This window comes from Haliaeetus albicilla, chromosome 1 (assembly GCF_947461875.1).
Source record: "Haliaeetus albicilla chromosome 1, bHalAlb1.1, whole genome shotgun sequence".
In the NCBI taxonomy this organism is placed as follows: domain Eukaryota; kingdom Metazoa; phylum Chordata; class Aves; order Accipitriformes; family Accipitridae; genus Haliaeetus; species Haliaeetus albicilla.
Genome location: NC_091483.1, coordinates 54,882,180 through 54,894,725, shown reverse-complemented (window position 1 = coordinate 54,894,725; position 12,546 = coordinate 54,882,180). Strand labels below are relative to the sequence as shown.

General features: G+C 42.3%; 1 protein-coding gene across 1 annotated transcript in view; it reads right to left on the bottom strand.

The window, feature by feature from the left end:
- LNX1 (ligand of numb-protein X 1) overlaps positions 1 to 998 on the bottom strand; it is a 139,868-nt gene extending 138,870 nt beyond the window's left edge. The window contains exon 1 of the mRNA XM_069790147.1: positions 882 to 998. The gene's annotated coding sequence lies outside the window, so the exon portion shown is untranslated. The remainder of the gene's footprint in view (positions 1 to 881) is intronic.
- Between the last annotated feature and the right edge of the window lie 11,548 nt (positions 999 to 12,546).

Below are 12,546 nucleotides of genomic sequence, written 5' to 3'. Positions count from 1 at the left end.
TCCAGATCGAGATGTTGGATGCAGCAATCTGTGTACTACAGAAACCTCTGTCAACTGAAAGAGATTCACATTTATAGAACAAAAACAACAGTATATTTCACTCATACAAGAACAGAAGTGGAGCAGAGCTACCAAAATCCCCAGCAGGATCTCATGTTTAGTAAGAGAAAATTTCATGGTGAACAACATAAAAAATAATAAAATAAAAGCCAAGACTAATAAATGACTTGAATCCATAGACATATTTTTTGAATGACTGGTTGAGTAGGTCAGCACGATCTCCACAGTTTGTTCTAGAAGAAATCTTGATTAAGTTCGTTCATACAGATCTTTATCACACATGTGACCTTCAAGTTTTACCATCGCTCTAAAAGCAAAGAGCAGATGCAAGATGGAAATCAGCCAAATTAAAGATGGAAACAAATACTCTTGCAGCAGCACAGTTGTTAATGCCTCTGGAGGGGTACAACTACATTGAAATACAAAAAAATACAAATGTAGCAATTTTTTATCCTGGTAATATAAATGTCAGATAAATAGTTCCTAGCAAGTTCATGCAACCAAGACAACTGGGGGAGGGAAAGCCCACAGCACCTGGATGACTAGTATTAGACATAATGAGAAGGAAAAAATAGCCATAAAATGTTAGCGTACTGCAGCTCCTGAGCTGCCTGCGTATGCAATCCATTTACAGCCCCAAACGGCTTCGGCAGCGTCTCTGGAGGAAGCAGCGTTCAGCAGACTGCCTTGCAACACCAGCTCCAGGAAGTCATCAATCAGCCCGGGGAGAGTTACGCTGAGATTCTGCCCAGACGAGAGGTTATCAGCAAAAATAATGTTCCTGCGAAAAAGAGTGGAACCAAAACTGGATGCTCGAATACCTAATGAAATCGCAGCCTTGCTGTGATCAGCAGGGAAGCTCAACACCCTTCGCAAGCTGGATGTCCCTGACCACCTTCTGAAGGTCTTGTGGAGACAAAGCAGTGTTGGTGGTAGTATTTCAGCATGGCAAGATGACACATCAGCAAGAAATAAGCTAGCTCTTACATGAACTAGGCAGTTTTGACTGGAAATGAAATGACTAACCCCCAAGTCATAAACAAAGACAGCTACATGGGGTCAGAGTGAGGATCCTGCCCAGCACCATGCTTCTGCCCCACAGGAGGTGTCTGGGAAAGAGCAAGAGCACAACACACCTGCAGAGAGATGCTTTCCGGCCACCTTCTCCACATCACCTGTGGTTGAGGAACCTTGACCAGAGGTCGCATCCTACTTGATAAAGAAACTACATGCTTGAACCGTCAGTTCAAAGAAATGAGGGCACTGAAAGTAATACTACTCACAGTGAGGGAATACGCATCTGGATACTGGGAAACAAATAAAATAATAGACAGCCAAGGTGTGAAGTGAAAAGGTGTGAACCCCTTCAGTCCACCTCAAACCCTGGGGGAGTTATAAAGCACATAGATAATGGGGCTCCAGTCTCCTGCTGTCTGAAGTATCTGACAGCCAGGAATGCTGGCAGGAAAATAGGAGGTTTTGTTTTCTGGCATAAGCACAGTGTCTGGATCAGGGTTTCAAAGTCGAATCTAGTGTCACATGACAAGGTCAATATTTTCTCCAGCCATGAGTGTTACACTCACTGTGACTTCACCCATATCAAGTCCCAGTGATGGACTGCAGGAATCATATCTAACTGGCAGCAACTACTAAGATGTTGTGGGGTTCCTGTCTAGAAAAAGCCCCCCCAAAACTGGCTAGCTGCCACCTAACAAAACTGTGGTTAGAAAAACAGCCCACTGTGGCGCTGAGGTGAAGGGCACCTTTTTCCTTTTGGCCACCAGCAATTGCTACACGCACAGACTGACAATCTTCAGAGTACTAAAACTATACGTGATAACTTGTTCTTTGGCAAATACAACAGGGAAAAAAAGGGCATTTAAACCAAAAATAAGTCTACATCAAATTTCTATGAATTCAGAACATTTAAAACCATAAAAAACCTATCAGCATTTACTATTGCCCAAATGTCTATAAAAGAGATATTTCTCATATATTCCTAACCTGCAGGGATGTTGCCATAATGTGGAATGGTATTTTTCATATATTCTTACTACAGGTTTAGTTACTAAACAAAGGGCCACCTATTGAGTTTTCATATGGAAAAAATATGTAGGTCCTCTAGTGATGAAGGCTGCTTTCCACTTTCATAATCTGAAAGATGACTAATAAAAAAATTATTTTTCGCAAGAACAGTAGTAGATTAATCTAGCCATTTTGCAGGTCCCAGCAAATGGTAAAGGTATCCTACATTGTCTTTTATACCTATACAATCACGTAAGAGCTAAGCATATTCTGGCCATGATGGATAAGAACACTAAATGAGCAAATTTCTTGGAAGTCTGTCTTCAGAGGATGAGTACAGGTGCTGCACATCTGCTTGTGCACCTAGTGGTAAATATTACAAAGTGCTCAGGAAAATAAAAGAAGAGGAGATCTTAAACAGGAAGGGAAAGTATAAAGGGGCTCAGCAAGAGGTTAACAAGGAATCCTGCTAGCAAGGTGAGAATGAGAACACCCCAAAAAATCCAGACTAAGAAATGAAAATTCAACAAACTTATTTCACTGAAAGCAAGTTAGAAGTTCTTGCTGTCCTGGGAAGCAGGAGGCTCAGTGGCTTCAAGTCACAGTGTCTCATTAGGTATGTTCTTCTTATGTTTACTTTTCTTTCAGTGTTCTCACTGCTTCTCCTACTTGTACTATGATGTATGATATGACCTGCAAGGCCATTGACCAGCCATTTTGGGCCAATTTCCTTACAAGCTAATTTCAGATCAGTTGCAGATGGCTAGGTTTTTTGTGCCAATGATGCTGAGCATTTGAAATTGTTTTATCATCCAGACAATTATTTTGTTTCTGTGGAAGGAAAAACTCCACCTACTCCATTTCATCAGGAAGCAGGAATGCACTGAATATTTTTGTCAATATAGACACTGTAAAGCTATATATCTATGAAAATTTCAATATGCTATAGTATTTCTAAGCCATTTATGGAGGGCAACAATTTTACAAAAATATTAATGTTAACTGTAATGTGTGAACCCAGAGAGAGATCACGAAATAATCACTCTACTCTGTTGTAATAACAGTTTGATAAAATATCCATTTTTTCTGACTGCTTATCAGCTGGTTTTAAGGCTAAGAGATTATGCAGCTGATTCTTACACCACCAGTCATAGCAAGGCTGGAACACGCTTTTTTTTCTCTTTTTAGATCTGAGCTGCAGATTGCATGTTTTGTGCAAGAAGCCTGTTTCCAGAAAAATGCTTTCCAAGTATACATTTTATTTAAAATGTTCTTTTAGTGCTTGGAGTTGTCTGTCTCTTTATCTGTTGCCTGTTTTAATTTTGTGGAGTTTCGCTGAACCCCACAGAGATGGCTCTTTTGCCCTTTTGGTAGGGAATGTCATACTCTTACCTTAATTGCCCAGCACAAGTCTCTTTGGATTTACTGGGTTTGAAACTAAATTTTAATAGAAATACTAGGGGAACACTTTCCATCTCAGGCAGGCTATCTGACTATACAGCACAGAAAATCTCACCTTTTTTTTTTTTTTTTTTTTTTTTTTTAGTGAGAAGTATATTTCTACTCTACACAACACAGATTTGCCTTTAGCCAGAATGCTATTTCTTAAAATGAGTCATCCATGAAAACAGATAGGTTTAAATTACAGAAAAACGCTTTGCAAACTAACCAGTGTTGCAAAACCAGAAATAGCTCAGGAGACCTGGAGAGACTCCAGTTCCACGGCATTCATCCATTCCCCCAGTCCCCAGCCATTCAGTCTTCCTGTCATCCTCCCTCCTTTTGGGAGATTGTTAAGTTTTGGTTAATGCAAGACTAAAAATCTGTCCAGAAATGCTTGTGTTAATAGGGAGTAAGAAACAAGTCATTCTTTCTTCTTTTATTATTTCCAATAGGAGAGGCACATTCATAGAGGCTGTACTGAGCTTTGTCTCGTAGTCTCTACCATGACTTTTGTTACATATACAAATTTGGGACGGCATATTTAAGTAACAGATAACCACAGAGCATCTCATCCAATACATTCCCTTGCCTGTTCATGGAAAGAGTTGACTGCAGCATAGTACAGTGTTTCTGTCTGTGGTTTCGATGGGCTGAATCCAAAACCAACCATCTTCTGTTCCGTCTGGGGCCATAAAAGTCAGAGCCTGTCCTGGAAGTGCAGGCATTTTAGATCAAGAAGAAAACTCTTTCAGCAATTGCAGAAGAGCCTGGATTATTATGCAGCACGTAAGGCTTAGACTGCATTTTACAAAACCTTTCCTGCCGTGACACACTGCAACCCAAACTCAGCTATTTACAGCATGAATTTCTTTCTGCCTCCTGCTTGCAGAGGTCTGCTCAGGGACAGGAGCTGAAGCAGAACTGAATTCCTGAGCCCTGTCTCCTCACCAGCCAATGCAGCTAGCCAAGGCCACAGGAGACTGCTCATCCCAGCCCCTACCCAGGCACAACGTTACGTTGCAGCCTGCATATAATTATTTGGAGAAGCGGTTTTCGTAAAACAGGGTAGCCCCGTGGCTTCAAAAATATTTGCAGGAAAAGCTTTGTGATGTATGTACTTCTTTGCAGAACTGCGAACCCTGAATCACAATACTTACCACAGTCAATGTCAACACACACTGCTGACGGCCTGAAGATTGTGCCAAGGAGAGTGTTACGCTCTGCGTGTCCTGGTCTACCTTGCCCTGAACAGTTTCTGCTGGCCACCATTTCCCTAGCCCTCTCCTTGCAGACAAGTCTCCATCCAATAGTAAGTCAAGCGAAGTGTGTTCATAGGAAGGGGAAGACAGAAAGCATGGGAGAAACTATTTAGATGACAATAAAAAGCAGACCAGGTGGTGACTTCCCTGCCAGGAGGACTCTTGGCTTCCCTCCTGACTTCCCAGGGCAGAAGGAAGCTCTGTGGCACGGTGGGGGCTGGCAGGACTGCCTGGGATCTGATCCTCTGAGGTTTGTCTTGCCTTCCTTTCCTAATAACGTTAAAGTAGACCTTAGCTCAGCAGCTTCTTTCCTTCCTACGTTTGGCAGCAAGGTTCAGAGCAGAGACCAGCGGCAGCCCTGAGGAGCCCTTTCTCATGGCCTGTTACAAAAGGATTGATCCACTGCAGCTTACGGATGGAGAGGCACAAAACACTTCCAAGCTTCAGCTTTTACAGATGGCGTATCTAAATATCTTTCAGACACGTTCCTAGGTGTCTAACATTTCAAAATGCTGAGAGTATCTCGTCTTGGCATTAATTTTTTGTGGGGATTTTGAAGAAGGATGTAAATACTAACAGTATGAAATATACAGGTAGCTTTGAGTGGAGATTTTTAACATCTTCAAGGTTAACCTGATGAATATTTTTCAAATATTTTAATGAATCAAGTACACATTAAAAAAAAAATTGTCCATCTTTCTTTGTTCACCTCAAAAAACTCCCACCAAAACTGCAGTATTTTATTTCAACAGAATGAGAGGACATATGGGAAGGAAAGTCTGCAAGCATTTTTATGTCAAATGAAGTGCATTAACTGTTGGACAACTGTAGTTGCATTTCCTTTCTCCAAACACAGTTTGTTAACACCGAAACAAATTCAAGTGTTTCTCCATGCCACTGCATACATATTCATTGTTTGCACCTACCACCTCTTCTTCCTCTCTTCCCTCCTCCTTCCCTCTCCCCCTCTCCAAAAAGCTTTGACCGAACAATTGCACCCGGCTCAATCACCATCAGCTTTTCAGGCGTTTGGCTGCCTATATGTAATAGCTGAGCATGGGCCCCCAACTTTGAAATCAGACAGCTTGTAATCCCAATACTTGCAGTTTCCAGTGGGAAATATCTTACTTCTGTTCTTTCCCATTATTCTTTTTCCTTTCTTCTTTCAGTGCTCTCACGCTCATGGTTGAAGGAGGTATAAACAGAGTCTCACCATGCCACAGAATACATAGCAGCACTTTGGGAAGTTTGACAAACTGGAATACATGTTTAGATTTCCTGACTCAGAGACAATGCAGAAAAGAGGGTTCTGGCAGGCTTTCTGGAGATGGGTTGCAATTGTTTTGCTCTGCGATATACAGTAGGGGTTACAGGCACTTTGAACATTTACAGAGCACCAGCTCAAGAAGAACAAATCATTTTTTAATCTTTGTGTTGTAATTAAATGCAACTTAGTGGAGTTTCTGCATATGAGAAAGCTGACTGGAAAGAAATCAGATTGCTGTGAACTAAAAAGAAATTATAACATGACACTGCACAGCATGCAAGTATGGCACAGTTCCTCTCAAAGTACCTCTCAAATTTTGTTGCCTGTTCCTTCTCTGACTTCTTTAGGAAAGATGTGCCTCTTCACCATTTTCCCTTCTGTGTGATGATTTGTTTCCTGCACACATGGCGTTTGGGACAATTCACAAAATTTCACCAGGTCCATGGATCCTGGGAAAAACAGACTGGAATTTCCAGATTGTATTTGTGCACTTCACTGTAAAAAAATCTGAACTAACTTCATGGCCATATGAATAACCTGGTTTGTATAGCAAATTTTAGTAGCAGCCACCTAAATATATTTGAACCTTTCCTGGCTTATTGTAGTCTTTGGTCCCTAGCTTGCCTTCTCCACAGTGTGCTGTCTTTTGAGCATCCACGGCTTCCCCACCCACAGCTCCTTCTGACCTCCCTCACCTCCATTGCTGAACTGCCTTCTCTTCCCCTTCAGTGCCCACAAAGCCCCCGACAATCAGATCCCTCCCCAGATCTCCTCTGGGTCGACTCGCGCATTCCCCCATATTTCTGTCCCCAAGGCAAGTGAGACAGAGACAGGTGGAAATTACGCTATGAAATACCAAATTCTTCCCATTTTTTTAAACTAGATTTTTCATTTCAAAATTTAGGTCATTGTTTATAAGGTGAATTTGCACTTATCAATAACATCATTATTTATAATGCACTTTAACTCCAGTGATCAGTTTTAGTCTTCATCAATTTGCAGTTTTATTATTGTGATTTAACAGACCCAGATTTTTAAAACCAGGAAGTTAATGTTTTCTGAAAGGCTGAACAACTAGTACAAGAGGTCAAGCGCACTGAAACTGATCTCTCAAATTCAAAGAAGCTCTCATGTAAAAGCAATGCTCTTTTTTCTTTAAAAAAAAAAAAAAGAAAAAAAGAATAGATCACAGAACCTTAAATGAAGCTGGGAAAACACTTCATAAACATATTTTTGTCTCCTAACAGTTATCAGTAGTTTGTATAGAAATCTCAGTGCACAGAGAACACTCCTGCCCCTAAGGCACTCGGCTCCCCCTTGCTCTATGTGCATTGCCTCGAGTCTAGAGCAGGCAACTCAGCCTTGAAATGTTAGCATAATAATAATCATAATCATAATCATATAAAAATATTCTAGTTGATCTTTTTTGGCTGATGGCCAGGAAAAAAAACAACCATAAACTGGTTAGAGAATATGGCAGGGTTTTTTTCTATTCCATGTGCAATTACATATATTTCACCTAGCAGATATGACAAATAAAAAATCATTGGTAATGGATAAAATCTTAAGAACAAACCAAACCTGTTTCAGACACAGCTCAGCTAAAGAAAAGAAAGCTACAGAACAAAGCTCCACCATACTGCAGTGGTGCTAGGTTTTTTTATTATTTAAAGGCAATCTCCCTCAGCATAGGAAACCTTCAAGGGAATAATAAGGCAATTCAAACGGACGTAAGAAGAAAGCCAGGCCATACAGAACATGAGACAGCTTATTGCATTATTCTGAAATGATCTGCTCAAATATGCATGTTTTAACTCACATCACAGGCACTTTCAAGCAATCTTGCTGCATTCTACTAGATGGTGTTATCTATACAAATCTAGGTAGACAAACATTTTAATTCATAAAATCACAGCGTTGATTAGGATCATGAAGGATATGCAAATAAAATTCACAGAGAAAAATCAAGCTCTTCCCAAAAGAACAACAAAAAAATAAGAGGACCTTTAGGGAAAAGGTTTTAGGAAGCAGTAAATACATCTGAGAGAGGCAAGGTTATCTGGGATTTATAATTTTTTCCAAATATTTATGCCAGGTGCTAAAAAGCAGCATTGCCCTTGCTTAAAACTATTTGGACAAGCGGGCTTACAGCTTTCCTCTCTGTGTAAACAGTATAGCAGCATTCTAAACAGATTAATAGTGGTATCTGTTCAAGTCAAATATTTATGTAAGCTAGATGAGTGGAAAAGGTAGTCTAAGGAGAATATTGTAACCGCAATTTCTGAAAGGTACTGAAGTATCCTGCCTGCATGCAAACAGCCCACCTTGACCAAATCACGTTGTTTGAAATGAAAAGGTTTCACGACCTAATCCATTATTTCCGGTGACCTAAGAAAGATTTTCTCTCCCTTTCAGAGCTGTCAGAGATATTTATGGTTTGTGCTAACCATCACAGCGGAGAGATACCAGTGCAAAAGCCTGCAAAACCAGAGTTCAATGGCCAAGTGCTAGACTGAAAAGGCATCATAGATTCTCTCCAGTTATTCTACATTTACGAATGAATAACTAATGCTCAAATTGTCTCGTCTGCACGCAGGTGGAAGGGAAAGCAGAAGAGAAGAGATGGGGACCACGCTGCTGCATCATGCCTCAGCACAGCAGAGCCCCTGGACCAGTCAGGGCTGCTGCCCTCAGGGCAGGCTGCTCAGGTGCAAGCTGTTCCCATGGGAAGCTATCGCTGCTGTTGTTTGCACAGCAAGGACTTCAGCCTACTGTCAGTCTGTAATGGAGGACAGTATGGAATAGCTCTTTTAGTCCATAAATCTATTGGAGAAACTCAGATTTTATGGTGGTGTTCTGGGTCAGGCAAAATTGACAGACACTAAACCAGGTCAAATTTAAGAAGATTGAAAAAGCTGAGGCGGTGTTTGTCTCCCTCTCATACCCATCACCAGTAGATTTGAAGAAAATTTTAGACATCCCCTTGCATATGGATCAACATCCCTTATCCATTTCTGTCCTAATTTTTTCAAGTTTTCAATTCAAGTAAGAATTCATTTCAAACATTATAGAATTAGAGCAGCACATTACAGAGGCTGAACTATTTTATGGCTTAAATCTGACGGGTCATATTTCACCACAATGTTTTCAACATCTGCAGATTTCTCTTGTTTTGTGGAAGACAGAAGTAGATGTCTTGCAGAACAGGCACCAGAGAGGAGCAGCAAAGATATTTAGGTGGCACAGCTGTACTGCCTCAAGAGCTGGACGGAAAGCTTTCTCCGAAAGCAAGCGGAGCGAGGAAGCCTTACCCAGCTACATGCGTTCACTGTTGTTTTGTTAAACCAGGCGTTTGTCTTCTCCTGCTCTGGAAGCCAAACAGCAGTGGTTAATTGATCTGGATCACAGAAAGACTGCTGGGAGCAGTCAACGCAAGGGAAAATCCCCTTGCCCTAAAGCTGGATCTCTAAACACCAGTACCCCCAGGCTCTGGGGAGGTTACAAGCCCAGCAAACCCACTACCTTCAGGAATCGCAGCGTTCTGCACCGCAGGGGGCTGCAGTACAGCCCTGGACCTGATTGCTCTGGGGACCTCAAGCACAGGCAGAGAGCAGAAGGAGCAGAGACACTGCTGGACACACACTCAGAGGCAGACAGCTCCAGTGAAAGTAAGTGTGAGGGGTGTTAATTTGATGGCTGGTGGCTTTTCTGCTTGGCACAGTAAGGGGAGTTTGTGCCGCCTGTGCGCTCTGCAGGAGGTGATGCAGCTGGTGTGCAGCTCTACCAGGCCAACATCTCCTCTCCAGCCTCCACGTGCGGTCTGAATTTGTCTCCATGTTCGACTGGAGCTCCAAACCATGACAGCACAGATCTATTAATAAATGGAGGAAAAGGAAGAGAAACCCTCTACGTACAAGAGCTGCAAACAAACAAACAAACAAAAACTTGTGCAAAGGAGCAGCAGGTTGTCAGGGCAGAGTAGTTTTTTTCCCCAATAATTTCATGCAGAGGTGTGCAAGCAGGTGACAAAGGCTTTTGAGAGAGGCACCGCCTTATTGAGGATGCAGGAGCATCGCCACTTGCTGTGGGTGACCACCCTGGGAGGCGTGGGGTGGGAGATGGTCCTGCACCCACAGCCAGTGGGGAGAGAGGGAAGGAGGAGACAAGCTCCTGTATGGATGCAGGAGCATCGGGCACTCCTGAGGGATGAGCCTGTGAGCTTCAATGCTGCCCCAGCCAGAACCCCAACTCTCTCAGCACGAGTGTTCCTGAGCAAAAGGCAGCCAGAACACCACTCCCCAGGTACCTTTCCCAAATGGTGTCACATCCTTATCAAGAGCCACAGGCTTTTGCACAGCCAACTCGGGTTCGTACATGCTGGCCAGACTTCTTCGCTCCCCTGCCTCGCACCCTGTCCCCATTTGCAGGGGTAGACAGGGACAAGGCAGTCAGCCCACACATAAGTCTTGCACGGGGTCCCCAACACAGCACCTCCTGCCGTTCCCCGTTTGAAAACCCTGCGGGATCAGCAGCTCGCGCTGCTGAACTCCTCCTGACTTATTTTTGCAGCACAGGCTCCAGTGAAGAAGCCTCGTGTAGGACCTGGTTTTCCAGCTGGTTTTCAGCATTCCCAGCTGAGCTTTCTTGCAGGAAATGTGCATCTTGGAACACAGCCATCTGCATCGGCTGTAATCCCAGTGGCCTTCCTGCCTTGCTGGGGCTGGGGATAGGAGCCATGGAGCCTGGCACAGGAACTGTCCTGTCCTCTCCCAGCCTCGGAAAGGCAGAAAGTTAAAAAGAAAACACAAAACAACCCAAAATACACGATTGCAATCCACTGCTGCTCAGCAGTGGCGTGGGTCTGATCGCGGCTCTTCATATGAAGTTCAGAAAGGCTTTGTTCAGTCTGCACAATGTCCTCCCATCTGAGCCTCAGCCTGCAAGAAAGGCTCACAGTAAAAAAAAAAAATTAACTTTTGAATGATTACAGACTGGGGCTATAAATCCTGTGCTCAAATATGAGGGATAAATGGGTTTGGATTAAATAGTCCACCTTCAGAGGCTTGAGTGCTGAATTTCAGCTATCTTATTCAAATACAGGGGTGGTGCTCTAAGCTGCTATACACAATTTCTGGAAATGTCATTGCCAAAGAAAAATTACTGACAATGAGTGGGACTAGATTAGAGTCTATTCTAGATCAGGAAATTGAAATGGTGTTTTCACTTAGATTTAGATGCCTGGATTTCAGGGGAGTCTCCTCAACAAGCAATACTTCCACCCAGTTTGTTTTGCAAGTGAGGGGATTGCTCTGTTGGAGGATGATGACTGCTGGCAGTCACAGTCCCGGCTCTCATGCCACAAACATCGGCTTTTGGAGGTTCGTATTCACAACTGGTCTTCCAGCCACATTTCTCAAAAATGTTGGCTTAGCATTTTGGGAATGCTTCCAGAGAAAAGTCCAGGATCTTGGTCTTGGGTGATGATACCTCTTCTCCTTCCTCCAGGACCTACTGGACTGGCAATTCAGCTTGTGTCGTCTAATTGCTCAGACAAACTGAATCATACAAAATCTGCTCTGACTCAGGAGAGGAGATTTCACATTCTTGCACACAGGCACACAGGAAAGACTCCCATATTTTTAAATGATGAACCAAAAATAAAGCAATTTCTGAAAGAGGCTGAAAACATGTTTCTGCCCTTATGCTGGTCAAATCAGAGGTGTCAGATCTGCTATAGACACATCACATACTTCTATTTTGTACCAACAGTACAAGCTGATCAAACATGTTATCACCTATTCTAACTTATCGATGCAGACATTTAACTTGTAGAGTGTTGAGAGAAAGCAATTTCCCATCTCAACTGAAAATAATAGCTCAATTGCACCCAGAAAGTGTGAAACTCTCTTCAAAACAGGAAGGAGAGGATGCTTTCTGGATGAACAACACATCTAGATGCACATTATCTTCTAGTCCAAGTGGATTCCTTTCCAGATGAGCATCTTTTTTTGCACCACTGCTTATGTATTACATATTTATCAGTAGGTAGCAGACTTTAGTTTATGTAATTAATAAATATTTAAAATAAAAAGTTCACAGAACTCTGCTTTTTTAGATATAGCTCATGAATATAAAGCACTGCATAGAAAAGTAAAGTCACTTGAAATCTAGTTTTATATTCTGGTAACATTTTTTTTAATATCTAGCTGTTGTACAGTAATACTGTACCATAAGTAAGTGGGGAAATAAAGTACATACTTTGGTGGTGGTGGTAGGGGGAGTCTAAAACAAGGATTTTGAAACCAAACCAATTTTAAGAGAAGTTAGTTATCCAGTTAAATGGATGCCAAAAATTTTCCCATGAGCCAAGCCAAATCCAATGTAACACAATCTAAGGAACATTAGAGAAACACTCAGAGTCTTGCTATGATTATCTATGTCTATGCCTCCACATACAGTCCAATTTTCAGTGCAGTGTGACTTAGCAGGGTG